Raw genomic sequence first — 21,638 nt, forward strand, 5'->3', positions numbered from 1 at the left:
GTTATTCCTGATTTAACATTTTCTTTTTATGTGGAGCAGCTATGTTAATGTTTCGTCCTCTCTGCTGGCCTTGCTCATTTGGGCAGTTGTGGATGCTGCATCTGTCATTTCCTTTAGCTGCTCTTCATCGTCGGCAGCCTCAGTGCCTTTGTGGATTGCTCTCACAGCAGCTGCGTTTTGGCAGGCAGTAATGTGGCTCACAGCAAACCTAGACTGTTTGATCTGGGTTGGGGCAGAATCTTTAATGGATTTCTTGATTGATTAAGGTAGAAGGGCCTCACGAAGCCAAAAGAAAACTATTACCACCCCCCTCCACCTCCTGAAACACTGATTTTGAGCTTTCCTCTTGGTTGTGCTTTACTTGGGTAGTGCAGGGTAGTGTTTTTTCTTCCTAGAAGAATAAAAGTATCTTACGTCCAATTTTGTTTTTTTTTAAAGATTGGCACCTGAGCTAAGATCTGTTGCCAATCTTCTTTTTTTTTTTCTTTCTTCTTCTCCCCAAAGCCCCCCATTACATTACATAGTTGTATGTTCTAGTTGTAGGTCATTCTGGTTGTGCTATGTGGGACGCCACCTCAGGACGGCCTGATGAGCCCTGCCATGTCTGGGCCCAGGATCTGAACCGGCGAAACCCTGGGCCGCTGCAGTGGGGTGCGAGAACTTAGCCACTCAGCCACGGGGCCGGCCCCCCATCCATCTTTTTTTTTTGTGATCTTGAACCAGTGATGCAGATGTGGATAAGCCAGGAAGCTTTCCTTGATTATCATCATGCCCTGTTTCAGGACCTTGTCCGTGTCAAGGTAGAGTTCCTTATCTGGGGGAGGCCTTCCTGTGACTCCTTATTAACACCTTGAGCTGGAAGTTTCAAGATTGCATGAGGCAGACACCTTTCAAGGCATTATTCATAGTCCTCTTTGTTTTCTACCCAGATAAGGCTAGACAGCATTTGCGGAGGACCTGCTCGGCTGTTAAATGAATATCTGATTATAAATCACATTCAGGCTTTTCGTGGATGAGGCAGAAAAGGCTTCAAAAGGCAGGGGGTGTTCGGAACTCTCTTATCCCCCACCTCCCGTTTTAACATCTCATGGACCAGAAATGAAAGGCTGTGGTGACATTAAATTGTAAGTCCATAACTTCATTTGAGCGGTCAGCCATTGAGTTTTAATTATTAGATAAACAGCGAATATGATTTCTGGGCTGAGATATTGCTTACAGAAATTTTGTAGCTTTACATGTTTTCTGCCTTTTTCTGAATATGTATAATTGTCATTTAGCAACAGCACCCGTAGATTTAGAAATATTAAGTTGGTGGCACAATTTGCTTATTTTTCTTTTGTTTTCACAAAAAATGCAACACTTGCATGGCATGTCTCTAAGAGGAATTTGACCTGAGGTCTCCCAAAGTTAAGGACTGTTTATCAGTGTTGTCAGCAAGAGTGAGAAATTGCTGGGATTCTGACCATATTTGTCTTGCTTAGACTAGCTTGTAAATGAGAGTAGCTGGAGAGGAGGATGAGGAGGGGGAATTATCCTCACTTGTTTCTGTGTCTTGATTTGATCCATGGATGGAATCTTCAAGCATCATAGATCTGTTTCTACCCTGTGGCTTTAGAAATAGATGGTTCTACCCTTGAAGCCTAGAGCTGAGTAGTGAGGCAGGTCCTTCCACGATGGGATGAGCCTTGTCTACTCCACAGCATTCATAGCTCACTAAAAATGGTAATCAAGTTGGGGTTTTGTCTTTCCCCAGCCAACTGTGGCAAAAAACATGGGGACAGGATCTATGATCCGTGGTTCTGGGGGAGGATGTGGTATCGAGAGGTAGCAGAGTGTAGTGTTTAATGTCACGGTCCCTGAAGTCAGGTTACTTAAGGTCCAGTCCTAGATGTACTATTTACCAGTTGTGTAATTTGGGCGAGTTACTCGTGTTTCAGCTGTTATGATATTAGCCATCTCTTTTAGTGCCTATCTTTTTCAAATTCTTTGGGATTACAGTATGGGGCTCAGGGGGCTCCACCTTCCATCAGGACCTATTGGTTAAAAAGCACACAAATTGTGTATGTTTTGGAGTAAAGCATTCATGTGTGTACGCATGTTTGTGTGCGTGCCTTAACTGGAATAAGAAAAACAGTGAGACTGTTTTTAGCAAGATCATTGAAGGCCTTTTCTTTCTGCATTTTTGTTTTAAAGAAAGAAGAGCAGTCTACTGCAAAGACATTAATGTCAGTTTGAATTTGAGAATTTAAGCGTTGCAGAGCTGTGTATTCCAAATCAGGCCTCCCAGAGGAAATGTGAATCTGCCGTGTGTTTGTGCGAGTGAAATGTGGTGAGTTAGATTCTAGATACCTAGAAATCTTTCCCTAGATTAGATCAGACCATCAAAATTATATGCCTGGATGAGATTGGGTAGCTCCTAGGAGAACTGCTTTGATTGAGCTGACTTTTGGCAATATCCCATCAGCCTCTATTGAAGGACATTGTAAGAAATGCCCTGGAAAGCGGTTGCCACCTTCACGCTGAGGAGTCGTTAAGGACTAGACCGTGGGAAGCCATCTCCTGGGGTTAGGGAGGGTGGGCACTGTGCTGAGGAGAGGTTTTGTTTTTAACTCAGACGCTGTGAATCATGAGACAGACGTGTTCCCTCTTTGTATTGGCAGATATATTTAAGGTCAGAGGCTTGTCCCACCCTAAAAGAATGTCGATGTAGGACTTCCTGGCAGGTGGTTTGTAGTCCGTCCTCACTCCTTAATTTAGCCTACTGCCGTTTTCTCTTGTTCTTTTCCCCCTTTATTTTTATTTATTTATTTATTTTGGTGTTTGTCTCTGTTATATGCAGACAGTTGTTGGGCACTAGAGTGGAAATAAGAAAGAATATACGTTGTCACTTTAGTTCCCATGAGCCATTTACTTCTTGGTTTTGACAACAGTCGATAATTCTTGCCTGAATCAATGGTTTCATTAGAAGTTGCAGAATAATGATTTTCTAATTTTATCATCCTTTCCACTTTGTTAGTCAGCACTGTTCTCTGAAGTGGAGCTTCTCCTGTGACCAGGTCCAGTTTAGATCCTCTGAAAAGGCAAGATAAATGCTTAATTTTTTTTGCCTTTAATTATCATATACTTTAAGGTAAGGAGTTGATTTCATAGTTACATCAAATGATGACAAATAAGAGGGTTTTTTTTTTTCTTTCTGGCTTTTCCTCTGATGATGATGATGATTATTATAGAATGGAATTTCCTGGATTCAGTGTGTTTCAGTCAACTACAATCATTATTCTTTTTGATGTACAAATTCTCACAACTTTGTTCAGTGGCTGTTTTTAACCTGTGTCCCTAACACCTTAGAAATCTTTGAAAACTTTCTTGTTTTGTGCCAGAACAAGATGTCCCGGGTACGCGTTGAACCTTTTCTGTCTGAGAGTTGAAATTAGCTGTTTCTTTAGGGAGTTCTGGTTCATATCAGTGAGGAACAGCGTTAGAGACCAACCTCCAAACATCGGGGTGCTCACTGCTGCTGGGGTGCCGTGGTTCTGAGCCATGTCATAAATACCAGCTTCGTATTTAGCTTGCTTGAGTTCATAATTATACATCTTTTTCCCTTAACTAAAAATCTTGACTCCTAAAACTATTAAGAAATTATTTATTTAATTCTGTGTATTATTTGATTTATTTGAAAGCTGTTTCAAAACAGCATACTAATAACTAATATTAAAACTACTAAATGAAATTTTAAATAAATTTGTAGAGTCTTTTGTCCTCAGAATGCTTTCTATTAAGGAAGATATGTAGTCAGTGCAGTGTTATAAATTCACTTGAAATAATGATTGTGTTTTCACTTTGATGAACACTTGGATTCATTTATTTAAGTTTATTTTCACTTTTAGCATTTAAAAATTTTAAATTATATATATTTACCTATTATGTGTTACACATAAATAAAAATTCTATATGTATTTGTGTGTTTATGTATACATGTGTGTGCATATATAATATATATTGCATTTATGTAATTCTATAGCCTAAATTAATATAGGAAGGTGCATAGAGATAAATCTTACTTTTATCCTTGGTAACTTATTAGTCACTTGCTTACCTTTCAAGTTTTTCTTTTGAAAAATATGAATAATATGAATATGCTTTTGAGAAACAAACATAAATATATATTTTTATTCTCCACACTTGCTCCAAAAAATAAGACAAGAAAATATATGCATTATTCTTCATCTTGTTTTTATTCATTTAGCAATATATCCTAGCTCTCCTTAGAGGTATCCCTCCCTTTTTCTTTTTCTTTACAACTGCACAGTACATCGTTGTATGGATAGATATACTGTATCCACTGTAGATTGCCCCAAGGTTTCTCTGTTGCTGGGCATTTTGTTCTTCAGTGTTCTGAAGTATAAACAGTATCATAAGGAATAACTGAATAACTCGTATGTATATGTATTTGTGTGTGAAAGTCATTTCTTACTTTTTCCTACGAATTCATAGGATAGAATTCCACAGGTAAAATTGCTGAGTCGAGGATAAATTAATCTGTAATTTACGAAGATATTGCCAAATTCTTCTCCATAGGGGTCGTGCCATTTTGCTTACTCCACAGCCTCTCAATAGAGTATGTTGTCAAGCTAAACTTTTGCCAGTCTGATAGATCACAAATGGATCACAACAGTTTTCATTTGCATTTCTCTAATGAGTGAAATTAAGAGAATGTTTTATTAAAGGGCCAATTAATTGTATTTCCTTTTCTGTGAATTATCTGTTTCTATAAATTTCTTATTTTTCTATTGGCTTTTTAGTCATTCCCCTTCCCTGAATTTCTAGGGATCTTCATGTGCTAACCCTTTGTCAGTAATATACATTGTAAATATTTTTTCCCCAATTTTTAATTTTTTATGTCATTATGTGGTGTGTGTCTTTATACATGAGTTATGTGGAAATTTGTGTTTGTGCTTATAAATTGTGTGTGTGTGTATATGTATATATAAAGCATATAATATAGTCATATAGTTTTTATGGTCAAATTTACTAAATCTTTTATGGCTTCTGAATTTTGAATCATAATTAGAAAGGCTTTCTCTACTTTGAGATTATGAAGGAGTAAGTATAGTTTATTTTTTCATAGCATCTGTATAGTTTTATATTTTACATTTAAATCTTTGATCCACATATAGCTTATCTTGTGTAAAATATGTAAATTATGGAGTCAGCTTTATCTTTTTCTAAATAGCTGTTCAGTTGTCACACCACATATATTTTAAATTGATCGTTACGTGACTGTTTGATATGCCGTCAGTTGTTAACTTCCCACGTGTACATAGATCTATCTCTGAACTTTTAGGCCTTCTCTTTTGGTCGTCTATTCACTCACCTATGTCACACGGTTTACATTATTTAATTCTGTATTGTTTAATGTCAAGATCATGACCCCTACATAGCTCCTGTGGTTTGTGTTTGTCTTGTGTGCTATTGCTCCTGACTTTATTTTGAATCCGATGGATTTTGTGTTAGGTGTCTCTTGTACCTGGCACAGAAAAAAGTTTTGCTTTGCTAATCAATCTGAAAGTCATTGAATTAAGCCTGTTATTACATTTTGATACAGCCAGTATGATTGGTTTAGTTCCATGGTATTAACTTACACATTGCTTATGTATGCATATGTGTGTGCATTTTAAAGCATCTTCCCTATGTTTCCTGTTAGCTTACCAATGTGTTTTTGTGCTTCCATTTTTTAGGGAGGGCTGTACTTTTCTGTTGTGTTCAGTTACTTCTATGTCATTAGAGTCACGAGACTCTCAGTCCCCTTTTCCTTTAGTTTAGAGCATGCCTTTTGGTCCTCTGCAATGAGCAACAACAACATTAATTTGTAGTTTCTTCCAGTTTCCTCTCCTCTTCCACTTCCACTTTGGATCATTTGTGTAACATACCTTAGTGTTTAACTTTGTATCCTTAAATAAGGTTTATCAGCTTAAAATGCCATCCTTTCTGCCTCTGCTGGTCCTATGAGATGGCCTCTGAGTTGTGCTGTTGCTGCCTTATCAGTGCATTAACCATGCATTAACATTTACATGCTATTCGCAGTCATCTTTATTCCCAAATTTGTTGAAGTCTTAGTTCTACAGTGAAATATTTTATGGGTCTCCATCACTCCCTCTTGCTGAAGTTTCTCTCATCTCTTGGTTAGATAAAGCTTGTCCTCTGTAGATTTCTCTAGAGGATCTCTCAGGAAAAATACTCCCTCAAAGCATACGTACCTGGTTCATTCATTCTTTCCTTGTGGGCGCTGCTCCATTATTTTCTGGCATTGAATTGATGTTAAAGTCAGTTGCCAACCTGATTTGCTTTCCCATAGAAGTGACTTGGTCTTTTTGACTGGCTGCTCAAAAGATTCTTCATCTTTCATTTTCCTAGTGCATGTCTTGGTGTTTCCAGGTGATTAGAGTGCTGTCCAATTCACAGTTTGGAGCAGGGATTGGTAACTTTTTCTGTAAGGGACCAGAGAGTGGTCACCTTTGTAGGCCATGTGGACCCTGTCACAGCTACTCAGCTCTGCTGTTGCAGTGTGAAAGCAGCCATGGATGATACATACACAAATGAGCGTGGCTGGGTTGGGCCACTGGGCTCCATTTTGCCAACGCCTGGTTTAGAGTCTTTATTTCAGTGACATCTGCTTGCATTAGATTTCAAATATTGGATCTGTTTGTCAACAAAAATCTCTGGAATACAAGAATTTAGTTAGGAAAGCTTTATTATTTCTACAGTTTGCAAACTGGGGAGACGTAGTCTTTGGCAGCAAAATGGAAGTACGCTCCGGGAGAACAAGGGAATGGGGCTGCTTTTATAGAAAAATTTCCCGCCCAGGTACTCAGTTCCTACCCAGGTTCCCACTCAGGTCTGCTTATGCAAATGAGGGATGCAAGTCTTCTTAGTCCTGATTGGTTGGTGCGGGTTAGTTTTATTGGTTAGGTCCAGGTGGCTGTTAGGGACTTCTGTAAAATCAGAAACTTTGGCGGAGTCAAACACTTGAGTGTGTTCTGTGGTTTTCTAAATACAGAGTATGTGACTGCGGTATCCCAGTCCTGTCATGGCCACTTGACCCCATTTTGCTTTTAGGTTAGACACAGACAGTCCATCTGGTTCTCAGGGGTCTTTGATTTCATTCTATTCTACGTTTTCCATTGTTTTAGTTTTCTTATTTGGAGATATATATGTATGTGTGTGTGTGTGTGTATTCTTTTTCCTTTGACTACTTTTGTATATCTGTCACTTTTTGTTCTATCCATCTATCTATCTCTGTTTCATTTTCATAGCTTTTCTCATTTCGATGCTTTATGTCTTTTACTGTGCTTTCTAGGATTTCTGTTTGCCTGTGTGTTCTTTGTACTCTAATATTCATTTCTTGCTTTTTTTTCTTTTTTCATCCTTCCTGAATTCTGTACATTTTCTTCTCCCCTCCTTCTGTTGTCTTTGACTACTCGGAGTGTTTTATTGCAACTTCTAGCTTTGCAGCTATATTTTTCTGGTGAATTTTCTTCTGTGCTGCTGAGAAATAATATTTTTTTTTCTTATAGTGGATATGGCAGTCTTGCTCACTTTTTTGTTCCTATTTGAATTATTTGTGTTTTCCTGAAGTATTTCCTAGCAGGAGGGTCCTGTGAGGGTGGAAGACTTAGAGCGTCCTTCCCAGTTTCTCAGCGTGAGAGATCTGCTGCTCCTACTGGAGTGGGCAGTTTCTTTGTTACACGGTACTCACTCTTTTATCCCTTTCCGTACCTTTTCCCTCTGCTTCCCCAGTGCTTCCTGCTCTACTCTGTTCTTCTCAGACCTGCTCAGGGCAGTTCCCACAAGGGGTGAGCGCCTCTCCTCTGGCGGTGAATATTTTCTTGCTGGTGTTTTGCGAGTCTGCTACTAACAATGTCTCTCACTCCTCACCCTCCCCTCATTCCTCCTCATCATATGCTCTCCCCTGCACACAGTTGTCATTTCCTGTGTCATCTATTCTATCGATTTTGTTTATTCTTCTAGTTGCTTTTCATGGTTTTTAGAAGTGGGAAGATTCAAGTGTGAGCAGTCTCCATACTCCTACCAGAACCTGGATAGAGCCTATGCATTCTTTTTAAAATAGGTAAATGTGGCGGGGCCAGCCTGGTGGCATAGCGGTTAAGTTCACATACTCTGCTTTGGTGTCTCAGGGTTTGCTGGTTTGGATCCTGGGAGTGGACCTACATACTGCTTAGCAAACCACACTGTTGCAGGCATCCCACATATAAAACAGAGGAAAATGGGCACAAATGTTACCTCAGAGACAGTCTTCCTTGGCAAAAAGGGGAAGATTTGCAGCAGATGTTAGCTCAGTGCTGATCTTCCTCAAAAAAAAAAAGTAAATAAATAAGTAAAGTAGGTAAATATGAGCTTATTTTTAAAACACTGAGTATTAAAATAAGTGAGACAGAAGTCTGAATAATTTTTCTTTCCCCCTGAGGAAGATTTGCACTGAGCTAACATCTGTTGCCAATCTTCCTCTTTTTTTTGCTTGAGGAAGATTCACCCTGAGCTAACATCTGTGCCAATCTTCCTCTTTTTTGTATGTGGAATGCTGCCACAGCATGCCTGACGAGTGGTCTAGTTCTGCACCGAGGATCCAAACCTGCAAGCCTGGGCTGCCAAAGCAGGGCATGCCGTGGGGCTGGCCCCTGAATAAAAAAATTTTGCTTCACAGCCCTTTCTACAGGGGTCTTCGGGAATGTTTCAGGTGCGTTGCATATGCCATCTTCACCAGGACTGGGCAGTGGAGCATGGGACAAAGTTTATTTAATAATTACTTCCCCTCCTGACCTCTGTCTGTCAAGTTCACAGGACAGGGATTTAAATGAACGTGGCTAATATATTCTGAGAAACAGCATTTTTGTTTTTTACATAGTAGTAATTATTTCAGCTTAATGAAAATGGCATAGGATCCAAAAAAGGAAGTCTGCCAGCTACTTCGGGGAGCTATTTTGGGTCACTTATGATTTATCAGGAATCGCCATCAGTGAAAACTTAACTACTAAGAGAAGTGCAGTTGTGTGTGTGGCATAAACTTTCCGAGTGGCTGGAGGAGCTCCATTTTTTTTTTCCTGTTCCTCATTATTCTATGAAATGTGTTTTTATGTCCCCCAAGTCTAGCAGCATCTTGCATCTGCTGCTATAAATGTCTCCCATCAGAAGGCCAAATAAGGAAGTTACAGTTATAGAAATGTTTCCCTAAAGACATTAGCCACATGAGATGCTAAATGACTTGCTCCATTTCAGTCTTTCTCATTTGGATTTTTCTTTCTATGTGAACTAGGAAGGCAGCTTGCAGAATATATGCTGACAAGTTTATTTTCTACATAATGTGGAAGAAACATTGAGACAGAGACTTTTGACTCACCCCGAGCTGTCTGCAAATATTCAGGAATGTAGAAGATGACACAGTCATCATCCGTGCTGCCCTGCACTCTGTTCATACTCTCCATTACTTGTCACTTAAAACAAATTGCAGTATTCTTTGGTGGAAGACAGTAAGCTATAACCTGCTCACATAATTTTTTACTATTTATCTGTCTCCAAATAGTGGCACGTTTAAGTCCCTTCATCATTGAACTCCTATCAATCACAATATGGACCTGAATACCATATGCTTGTTTCCAAATGTCCTGGGTCTCTTCTCACTTACAGCTCAGTTCAGCCAGCACCATTTATTGAGCAGATACCAGATACCAGGCACTGTGAGGTGCTGGAGTGACAGACCTGAGTGAGATGCTGTCCTTGTTCTCGAAGAACTCACAGCCCAGGGAGAAGACAGCACACAATTAGAATACAGTCAGACAGGAACAGTAGTAATAAAGCATGTGTAACTTGGGGAACGAGCAGAGGAATGAGCCTGTTGGGCGGGGTGCGTGTGTGTGTGTGTGTGTGAGTGTGTGTGTTTGCAGATGCACTCACAGAGTTCTCAGATCCTCTTTGGCTCTCCTGTCCTTTGTGTTCCTCATACTAGGAAAGCTTCTACAGTAGAACTTTGCCAACTTTAAGCCAGTAACCTAGCATTCTGGTATTTTAAGCTAGAAGATGTCTGCTGAGTCTTTGGGCTCTGTGTGCAAATGTTTAAAGGTAGAGTTGGGGCTTACTTGTAAAGTTCTTTTCTGTTGTGTTGCCAGTCCTTAGTGGTGTGAACACCAACACTGAGCTGTGTGTGTGGGTATTTGTGTCTCTTCTAGCTTCCTGTTTATTTCCTTTATGATCTAAATTAGCAAAGATCTATAAAATAGGAAGAGGTTAGAACTTAAACACAAGTAAACTTTACATAGATTCATACTGAAGTAGACTAGATTGCATTTAGAATTTAAAAAAATCTGTGTTTGCCCTTTGTGTTCCATCGCCCAGCCTTCCACAATATATCAATTATAAAGCTTGCTTTTCTGAAAGATAGAAGTTGTCTTTCTTTTCTTTTCACCCTTAATTTAAACTTTCTTTTAATATTTCTGCTGTTCAGTCTCACAGTTACCCTCTTTAAAAACTGCATTCACCTCATGTCCCGTGGTTCCTTGCCTGAGGGGTACTCATTGAAAGTTTGTTGAACCAAATTTGTGAACTCAGTTCAGTTCTAGCAGCTATTTTTCTAGTAATTCTCTCACCCATCTGCCATCCATTACAGTTGTTGATGTAATGTAATTATTATTAATAATTCTATTTAATTTACCAATTTTGACATTTGCATTTACTTTTATAATCTTATTTCCACCAGTTAATTAAGAACAATCTCACTTTGCAAAGGTTTCAGTGCTTGCTGCCACTCCTTTAGGCCACAGCCCCCTGCCCACCTCCTTTCTTAAGTTCTTTGTTTGGATCATCTCTTATTTATCATCTCAGAGTAATTGTTTTCAGAGTGGGTTTGCAGACCTTCTTTGGGTGCTTTTGCTATTTTTTTTTTTGCAAATGGAAAACCATGTGAGTGTAGAAATTTTTTCTCTTGATCTTTTCCCCTCAAAAAGCTGTGACTGTTACTTTCTTATGTTCTGGAGGTCAGTATTGCCAAGGGAAATTCTAATATCAGCCTAATATTTTTTTCCTTTGTAAATCTTCACCCCTTTTGATACTATAGGATTTTTAAATTTATTTTTTAAATTTTAAAAGTTTTACAGTTCTCCTTTTGCCTTCCTGCTCAGAGAGCCTTTTTTCCTTGTCACATGTTGGCCTCTTTTCAGCTTCTTTCCATTGACTCTTCGTAGCTTCTTTTTCATTTGTTCTCTTCTCTTCCTCTGGAGTACCCATTTCCTTTCATTTAGGTTTTCCATTTTCCTTCCTCTATATTTGTCATCTTTTCCTGCATTGTTTTTATCTCTTCATTCCTTACACTTTGCTTTCTGTGACTGCATCTCCTGTTTGTTCTCTGCTTCACTCCTTTGGTTATCTGGAATGGAGATTTTGTTCTTTCCCCTTATAGTATAGAATTTAATTCTGAGTTTACACTCAGATTTCAGCCATTTCATCTCTCTCTTTTTCTCTCTGTCATTTATCTCTTTTTTTCTCGAGGACACATTTTCTTGGATTAGCTTCTGTTTTTTATTGTAAACAGAACAGAGCAAAATACTTTATTCCTGGTGTCTCGAATGCATTCTTCCCCTTATTTTGCATTGCATCGGAGGGACAGTCCCTGTGTTGGCTCCTGTTGTGGACTGTTGTTGCTTGTTGTTTGGATTGTTTGCTAGTGGTTGTTCCTTGTTTGTGGTCAGTGGTGCTGGTTGGTGTTTGCTAATGTTGTGATATTGTTGTTGCTTCTGTTTGTGGTTACTTGTGCTTGTTGTTTCTTGTTGCGTTTCCCTGGGTGGGGATTTTCTTTGGTCCCCAACACTGCCTACCTTCTTTCTTATCAGAATTCTTTGCCAGATCACAAGCTGAAGGACTGGTCTAAGTGGATTGCCCTTTGCCGAATTCTTGTTATCTTCCACTCGTTTGTTTAGCTCGGCTTGCCTTTTTGAAGAGAGATGGCCAATTCCCTCTGTACTTTATGGGATTATTGAAGGGAAGATTTATTCATAATAGATGGAAATATGTCTATTTTTTATCTTAGCATAAATGCAGCATGAGACACTGCCTTCTTTATATGACACTGCATGGGTAGCTCTCCCTCCTTCTGCCCCTTCCTGTTACCTCCATCAAATGCCACGACACGGTGTGCAATGCCCTATTCCTTCCATTCTGGCTGTGAGTGACTGTTGATGCAGAAAGAGCACTAACAACGGGAATGATTGAGTTGGGATGATGAAATGGTCTAGCCTACTTCAGAAAGGAGGTTTTTCCCGCCAAGCATTGGTAGTGGGATATGGAGAGGAATGGGTAGAAATCTGTCTTTCTGTCCGACCTTGCTGGGTTTTTTTTCGCTTACCTGTCCATAGTTTTACTGATAGAAATATCTCTCAGGATGTGGCCCATTATCACCAATATTTCTAAATTCCAAAGTATTTGTTAGTTTGCATTTCTTTCTGTGTTTTCATTAGCGTTTCAGTGCAGAGGTAGAAGAGAGTAGAACAGCTGCCTCTGGTGTTAGCAGTTGCCATCAGAAGCCAGAGCTTTTTTTATTAGAGATTTTAATTTGGGGTGGGCATTTTTAATGGAGTTTCCAGTGTAAGCATCTTGCACCTCTTTTCCTTTCCGAATGAAATTGCAGGTTATCCTGTAGAAGCCCTGCACCCCACCCTTCCGTGATCAGTGAGTATAGTCAAGGCAGTTCTCTGATCTCAGTTCAAGAAGGTGATCAAAAACGTTGGAATATTTTTCACATCTGAATGAGTCTCTGTCATTTTTTACTTATCTGCAACTTTCTTAGACTGTCTAATTTAAGGGTAGCGTTTTTAGGCCATAGTAAATCTTAGAACAAGTGGAAGAAAAAAAGGAAAAGATATTCTAAGTGGTCCATATCTATCGTAAATCAGTTAAGTCCCCAAAGAGGTGTATTATATTCTTTCTTCTTTTTCTGTTTTCAAGTACAGTCCATGATTTGAAGGATTTAAAGTGTTCACTTAGTTTGCAAGAGAACCTTCATTTCTTGTTTGAGGCTCAGCTGTGTGCTGGGGCTGGGAAGATCAGGTTAAAAAAGGCAAAGTTCTTGTTCTTGAGAGGTAACGTGGGAGTAGAGTTGGTGAGAATGGGTGATTTAATCCAGTGTAGGGTGGGTGTTTTGAGTCCGAATATTTTCTCAAGTTGTCTGCAAGTTCTATATAGGAGCACTTACTGCTCAGTCTGTAGTCTTCAGAAATCCACCATGCTACCTAACGTGCCTGCTGTTGGTTTAAGCCTAAATTGATCCGGTACCTAGGATTGAAATAATATGGTCTCTAGTAATTAGATCAACATTTTCCCTGTTTCGCAGTTAGAATCCATGGACCTTTTAGGTAACTGAAGTCTGGCAGCTATAGTCTCATATTTTGTTTTTTGAATTAAGGGGATAGTCGCTTTTAAGGAATTGTTCTAATTTTGTAGATTTCCGTTGCTTAACATTTCTGTATTTTAATTGGGATCATGAAGCATAAATTGACGACATTATCACGGCATATGAGAATGCAGACGTAAAATGTTCCCGTAGGCAAGCATTAATGGAATCAAGATGGCGAGAAGAGCTCGCCACCCGGTTCACTTGGAGCCCCGAGGTATGCAGTGACATTTAAAAATGTCTGCTGAAGCCAGACGACCGGTTCATTAGATTAATTAAAGTACAAAGTAACCCTGATCTGGTGTTTTGATAACGGCTACAGGGCTGTTGATGTTGGAACGGCCCATGTTTGACATTGTTCTCATTAAAACCACAATCGGTTTGCCTTTATGGTTTCTCCTAAACTTTTGAATTTACCTTTTAACAAAAAGTGGACTTTTAGCATTCCTGATTGTTTTCTCGTTGTTTAACTGATGCACAGGGGTAAATTTTGTTTTTATTCAAGTTGACAACCTCTTTTTTCCTGCCTCATCTCTCCCACTCCTTATGGGCCGTTGGTGACATCAAGACAGCGCGACAGGCTTCTTACATTCCCGTAGGCTGCCCATTCTGGCAGAATCCTACCGGAAGAGGTTGTCTACACGATTGATGGTCAAATGCAGGGTTCTTTTTGTTTTTTAAATTTTAATCGATTGTGCACTGATACATCTATAAAATAAAATAAAAACGAATTACTAGAATAATAAAATGGGAAACGAGATACATGAAAATACCAGTGCCACTGTTTTATTATTAGAGTCAATGCTCATAAAATTACTCTGTCCAATTGCTCTTAAAGTTTCTGAATACTTGCTTTTAATTTCTGTACTTATCGTGGAATGGTGGCAAAGGTTGCAGACTATACTCTGAATCGCGCTGCTCTGGATGTAAGCACCCTGTGGTTCTGTGAAAAAGGACCTGACATTCCTCCTTCTCTAGTAGTGTTGACATGGGCAAAAACGTGACATGACCTTGAGGTTGATACTTTCAGAAAAGGTCCATGAAAATTGTTCCTTGGTTGTGACATTTGAGAGCACTTGGAATTCTAAGCCATTTGTGACTTTTGTTTGTTATTCAAATTGCTCACTTAAGAGTATATTTAAATTTTTGTAAAGTCCCTAGTAGGAATGACTTCAGATTAAGGGAGGGGAAAAACTATTTATATATACACACATATATGTATGAATACATATATATGTATATAAATATATATGGAATAATATAGTATACAATATATGTACGTATATATTTATTTATTCATTCTTATTTCCTTGCTTTTTCTTCCAGAAAATTCTCTAATAAGTGCACATGTGATAACTAACACATTGTACACTCGGCCCCTGGAAACAGAGGAGGTTTTTGGCCAAGGTTAAGTTTTGTGTAGAACTTAGCTTCTCAAGCCCTGAGGGAGGTTTTTGTCTTGTTTCCGATGTGTAAATGAGAGTCAGTTATGAATGTCTATCCTTTCCCTCAACCAGCACAAGGTTCATTGTACATGCAGTGTTATTCGTCTCAGCAATGTTGGAGATGGCCAGCGATTGAAAGATTCTAGGGCCGCTTAAATGCCCACAGATAGAGGATAGTTAAATAAATGAGGGTGTATCCACTCTCATTTTATATAATTGTACAAAACTTGAAGAAGCTCTTTATATACTGATATAGAATGGGAGGGAGCATTATCACTCATTCACAAAATTTAGTGAAATGACACAATCTGTTGATAATTTTAAAAAGCAGACTTGAGGTCATCAACATTAAACCTGTTGTGCGCTTGTGCCTCTGGCTGGACAAGGCTGTCTCTAAGAGGATTGCTCCATTTCAGGGGAGGTAACTGTTTTTCTAAGGGCAGTTTTCCCCTGTTGAGAATAATTATGTGTTATAATGATGAGGTTATAAATATGTAACATTTTTTGAACTCTTTCTTGGGTCTAGGCCCTGTTGTACAGGCCACTAAATGCTTTGTGCACACCATCTTATTTAAACTTACACACATTCTGAGATAACTAGTGTTGTCCCCACTTTACAAAAACACAGAGAGAGCAACATGAAGAACTCACCTAAGATCACAGGTTGTGAGTGGGAGCCCAGGTTCGAATCCAGGAAGCAGGATGATAGAGCCCTGCCTCTCCTGACCAGCCCAGTGTGGAGCGTCTCTGAATAGAGACTGAAAGGTCCTCACACTCAGCAGTTCTCAAGTTCAGTAACTTACTTCTGGGGAGAGTACCCAGGTGCTGTCTAAATCAGAACACGGCACAACAATATTTATTCAGTCCTTGTATCTGCAGTGAGTCCTGCCCCATGTTTAGAGGAAGACTGGGTGCCATATCGTCTTGCTCAAAACAGACAAGCAACAACAAAAAATATCAGAGTTAGAACAAAATAGTAGCTATTTTCCAAAAGGAAGATGTTTAGACTGAACTGATATCTCTTGTCCTCCTAATGTTTTTGTCACATCTTCTAAGAACCCACAGTAATCATCAAACAATGATGACATGCCTACTATCTGTGCCAGAAACTGTGGCTGGTGCAGAGAGGTATAGGCATATTCTTGGCCTCAGTTAACTACCATGGGAATGACTATAATTTGGTAAATGTTTCTGTTTTCTCACTGGGCATATGGAAGCACGTTAATTGTAAAGCACAGCATTGCAGGGTTCCAGGAGGAGGAGGACACCAGACTGGAGGAGCCATCCTTTCTTTGATTGGTGAACACTGTGGATTGTTGTTATAGCTCCTGTTCTGCATCATCTTCTATGTATACATACTTCCAGGCATAAAATACACGAAAAGAATGTGATATCTTTTCCTATTCTCTGTGCCAGATTAACATCCTTTGTTAGTTCACTGTTGAAGTAAAGGATGAGGGAGAGGGAGGGCCAGGCTTTTGGTCTGCTGTTGACACTGCCTCCTTAACACGTTTCAGGGTACACCACTACACTAGGAAAGGAAGGAGGGAGAGTGTTTTCAGGACAGACATAATGAAAAGGAGCTGTAGTCTGTCCCTGCAACTGAAGATTCCTTTACGGTTTTTTCTTAACCGTGACTGGACATAGACACTTTTTTTCTTTGTTGGTAGAAAACAAACCAGGAGAAAAAATTTAGTTTGTTTTCCTATTGGAAAAAAAACTTCGTTTTAGCTAATTTTAGTATATTGAAATTTCAGATTTTAAGTGTCTCAGAAGAAAAATAGTATCACTTTTTAAAGTTGTAAATGCCTTCAACAGGCAAACTAACCTTTATTCATTTTTGTGGGAGGAAGAGTTCTAAGATGGCTCCAATTCCTGTCCCCTGTTGTGTACATGAGACCTGTGAATACGATGGGTTGTCACTCCTGTGGTTATGCTACATTATATAAGACTATCATGGCAGACTGGAAGAGATTCTCCTGCTGCTTTGAAGAAGTAAGCTGTCATGTTGTGAGGGCCACTTGGCTAGGATCTGAGGGTGACCCTGAGCCAACAGCCAGCAAAAAAAAGATTGGGGACTTTGGTCTTATGACTGTAAGGAACTAAATTCTACCAACAACTTGCATGGGCCTGGAAGAGAACCCTGAGCCTCAGAGGAGACCACGGTCCTGGCCAGCACCTTGATTGTAACCCTGTGAGACCCAGAGCACGGAATAGTTACCCCATGACCAGATTCCAGACCCATGGAAAGTGTAAGATAGTAAATTTGTGCTCAGGGCTGATCTTCCTCAAAAACATAAATAAATAAATTTGTGGTGTTTAAGCTACTAAGTTTGTGATGATTTCTCATGGAGAAACAGAAAATGATTATAGGTTTAAAATTTCTATGTACTTTGGTCTTTCACCTTTTACAAAATTGCCCAGGGTGAATTATCAGTGGTAGTTTAATGTTGGTACAGAGCCCTCATTATCTGATGCTGTTGTGAGTGAGGCATTTGCTTTAAGTTTCTGTTTTCCAGGTTACGAAAGTTTATCTTTAGAGCAAGAAACACATTGTTACCCATTTGGGGTGGCACTTTTTCAGAAAATAGACAACTGGCTTCCTCATCATCTTAAACACAGCATAGCAGTAGAACTTTGCCTAAATACCTGTCATGCGGATTTGTTCTAGCGTTGTTGTGAACAGTGGGAGAATTACTGGGAGGGGAAATGGCACCTCGCGCGGCTGGAAAATGGTCCGGTCTCTGATGTGGCGCCTTTGGGGAGTGATTTCCCCTGGCCTGAGTAGGTGAGGTGATTAAAACGACAAGCAGCTGAGAGGTGAGGAGTGCGACTTTACTGTAGTGTAAGGGGAGCTGAGTGTTCCTTAATGACCCAGATGTCATCTTTATAAAACTTGAGTACATTTTATGCCCCTCTACAGGGATATTTTGAGGCCACACTTACTACTGTGCCTTTCGGTGCTAAATTGCCCCACTGTTTCGCCACATGCCCATCTGGGTGAGCAGTGTGCGATAGGTTGCTGAGAGACCTAAGAAAAGACCCAGAGACACAGAATGAACATATGGGTTTACAGGGAAGGTCCAGTGGCGGCCAGCTGGACAGCAACGTGCGCCTGCTACCACCCCCTGAGAGAAGCTGGCTTCCGTAGGTAGAGGAACAAAGGCTGTGCGCTTGCCAAGGGAGATTGTCCCTGTATGACCTGCATTCCAAGGACCAGAACCCCCCCGGAAGGCCTCTGTGTTCCCTCAGACCACGAGGGTCTTGGTGCTAACTCTCCCACAAGAAAGCAGCTGGGTTGGCCAAGCCCAGAACATTGTGAGTGCTGGCGCATAGCCCAGACAGGAGCCTCAAGGACACATGGTTTTTAAAGGGGCACGCCAGCTAATGCCCCTACACCCGCATCTTATGTTCTTGAGTCAGTTTTGCATGATAGCAGAAGCAGCAGTGCACATAGATTGAATGCTAAATGTCCTTGTCCTGTGCTTCCTCATTTCTTACTGGCCATGTCTACTCATGGTGGCTCAGGAAGTCACATTATCAAGCCTGTGTAAATTCGATGTAATTTAAAAGAAATTTTTGGTACACTTTTCTCTGAAGTATTGACATAGAACAATCATGTGCAGAAATCATAAGTATCCAGTTTGAATCATATTTACAAAGTGAATACTTCTTGTAACCAACATCTCTATAAAGAAACAGAACTTTCTAGCCCCAGTGGTTCCCCTGGTCCTCTCCTGGTCACTACTCTCCCCTTGAAAGGTAACCATTATCCTGACTTCTGTCTGTATAGACTGTTTTGCCTGTGTTTGAACCCTAGACACGTGAAGCCTCACATCGTTTTTCCCGGTCCATCTGGCTTCTTTACTCCACATTGGGTTTGTGATATTCATTGGTGTTTTCTGTAGCTCTTGTTTGTTTATTCTCTTTCCTGTATGTTATTCCATTGTGTTAGTAAGTGGCAGTTTACCCCTTCTACTCTTCATGGACATTTGGGTAGCTTTCAGGTTTTCGTGGGGTATTTTGATAGTGCTGCCATGAGCATTTGAAAGCATGTCTTTTGGTGAACACGTCTGCATTTCCATATGTGCAGGTCCTCAAATGCTTCTGTAAAGGGCTAGGAGTAGGCAGTTCCCCCTTCATGGACCATACTGCCTGTGTCCCAACCACTTACATCTGCTGCCGCAGCACAAAAAAGGCATGAACAGTACGTAAATGAATGAATGTGCAAGGTGTGTTTCAATAAAACTTTACTTATGGACACTGAAGTTTGAATTTCATGTAGTTTTTACATGTCATGAAGTATGATTGTTCTTTTGATTTTTTTCAACCATCTAAAGCTGTAAAAATCATTCTTGCTACATTGGGTGTACTATGTAATACACTTTGTAAAAAAAAAAAAAAAAAAAAAGAGCTGGCTAGCCTGATTTGGGCTTTGGCTGTAGCTGGCTGACTCCTGCGATAGGGCATGTACCTAGGGTGGAATACTGGGTCACGTGGTACAGAGATTATTTCACTATAGAGGATACTGCCAGTTTGCCAAAGTGATTGTATCCAGTTTACAGCATGTACGTTGTTTTTCTTTAAAGATTTTTTGTATTATTATTATTTTATTTTTCCTTTTTCTCCCCAAAGCCGCCTAGTACATAGTTGTATATTTTAGTTGTGGGTCCTTCTAGCTGTGGCATGTGGATGCCGCCTCAGTGTGGCCTGACGAGCGGTGCCGTGTCTGCGCCCAGGATCCTGGGCCGCCGAAGCAGAGCACGCGAACTTAACCGCTCAGCCATGGGGCTGGCCCCTATATGTTGCTTTTTAATGAATGAAGGACATGGATTTCAGAGTTTGGATTTTGTGATGGCTTCGGAAAGACTTGTTTCCTTGGTTTTGACTTGAGACTGGTTATGATCGTGAGAAGTAGATGTTTAGATAAGTGGCTGGCTGCACTTATTAGCAGAAATAATTGAAGCCTGATTGGAAAGTGTTGCAGGTGTATCTTTTATTTCATTTACTGCCTTACTATTATTAATGGATCAGGAAACAGAATTTATTTTTTATCTTGAATTTCATGTTTCCTTGAATAGTTCTATAACCTTAGCCACGCATTCTTTACTTCTAAAAAGCTTTCAAATGTAATTTCTCTTTTTAAAATGAATTATGTTTCATATTTTAATAAACTATTGAGGCCATGTGCAGTCAGCATTCAAAATTGTATTTGGGCTTTTGACAGTCCTCCTCTTGCGTAACCCGAGTGAATGTGCCCTTTTCATTTACTGTGCAATTTATCTTGCTAAAGGTATATTAATAATGTTTCATAGTGTAATGTATCACTTACAGGAATACTTGTGTAAAATATTGTTGACCATAAGAGTATTTATACAACCAAGACATGCATTTATATTCCTGCCAAATTGGTTGGGGGAGGAGGAGCTGGTCTTTTGGGATTGGTGTTCATATAAGTGTTGTGTTGTGGTGTAAATGACATGAACTCTCAGAAGGTCAGGCTTTGAGTGGGAGACCATTTGGAAAGTATTGACTTCTTGGATTCCTGGAGGATAGTTTATTTAGTCATTCCTTGAGTCCCCAGGTCACGTCGCCCTGTGCTGGGCTTTCCTTCCTTTTCGGCAGTTTCCTGCAGGGTCAGGCGGAAACTCACTCCTTTACTGATGTGTGCTCTGGACGAGCCATCACTACTCGTGGTGTAAGCAGCTGTCTGAACAGCTTGATTCATTGGACTAATTTGGTTTTAGTGTTTGGGGTGGATATTAGGTTGATAGAGGATAGGGCGTTGTACTCTCTCTTATCTGTAAAAGGCGGGTTTTATTGCTAACTAGGAGAAAGAAGGAGCCCCCTCCATTGGGAGGTGGACTTCACTGCCTTCCCAGCTTGCCTGGAGTGTGCACCTTCCAGGGAGAAATAGTGAGAAGCCACAAGCTAGCCCCTTGCCTTTTTCTTTTTCTCTGTCTCTTCCTCCCTCTCTTTCCATCTCCTCCTTGCTGTTTTCTAAATTCCCTTCTGGTCATGGTACTGACTCAAGTGGCAAAGAAACAAGTGACATCTCTGCACTACCCTTCGTTCACCTGTTAGGGAAGACCTCTTCTTCTTTGTTTCATGTGTGTTCTGCCTTATTTTTATGTGAAAGAATGGTGAAAAAAAAAATAGCTTGCAGAAATGGTGAACTGGAGGATCTTTGCTTTAATATTTGTTTATTTCTTGCTTAATTCAGAGCTAGGAATCCAGATGCCGTGTGACATCACAGCATCATGCAAAGGCACCTGTGCAACTTGCCACACAGAGTGCATTTTATTTCCTGAGTGTGTTCCTGCTGCCTCTGGAGGATGGCAGATTTTTATTGAAAGCATTCATCGGTGGTTTCTGCAGGCATGGTTTCTGCTGATAGAAATTTGGCTGGAAGTTCTTTGGCTTCCAGACACCTGCAGATTTTCTTTTTTGTTTTGTTTTATTTTTTTCTTCCCAATTTTGAGATATGATCAACATATAACATTGTATTAGTTTCAGGTACACAGCATGGTGATTTGATATATGTGTAGTTGTGAAATGATCACAGTAAGTTTAGTTAACATCCATCACCTCACATAGTTAGAATTTTATTTTTCTTGTGATGAGAACTTTTTTCTTTTAAGATTGGCACCTGAGCTAACAATGGTTGCCAGTCTCTTTTTTTTTTTTTTTCTGCTTTTTCTCCCCAAATCCCCCCGGTACATAGTTGTATATTCTAGTTG

General features: G+C 39.9%; 1 protein-coding gene across 14 annotated transcripts in view; it reads left to right on the forward strand.

Annotated features, from left to right (window-relative positions):
- Positions 1-21,638, forward strand: part of KIF16B (kinesin family member 16B) — a 277,231-nt gene that overhangs the window by 102,226 nt on the left and 153,367 nt on the right. The window lies entirely within an intron of this gene.

Source organism: Equus asinus, chromosome 15, assembly GCF_041296235.1.
Source record: "Equus asinus isolate D_3611 breed Donkey chromosome 15, EquAss-T2T_v2, whole genome shotgun sequence".
In the NCBI taxonomy this organism is placed as follows: Eukaryota; Metazoa; Chordata; class Mammalia; order Perissodactyla; family Equidae; genus Equus; species Equus asinus.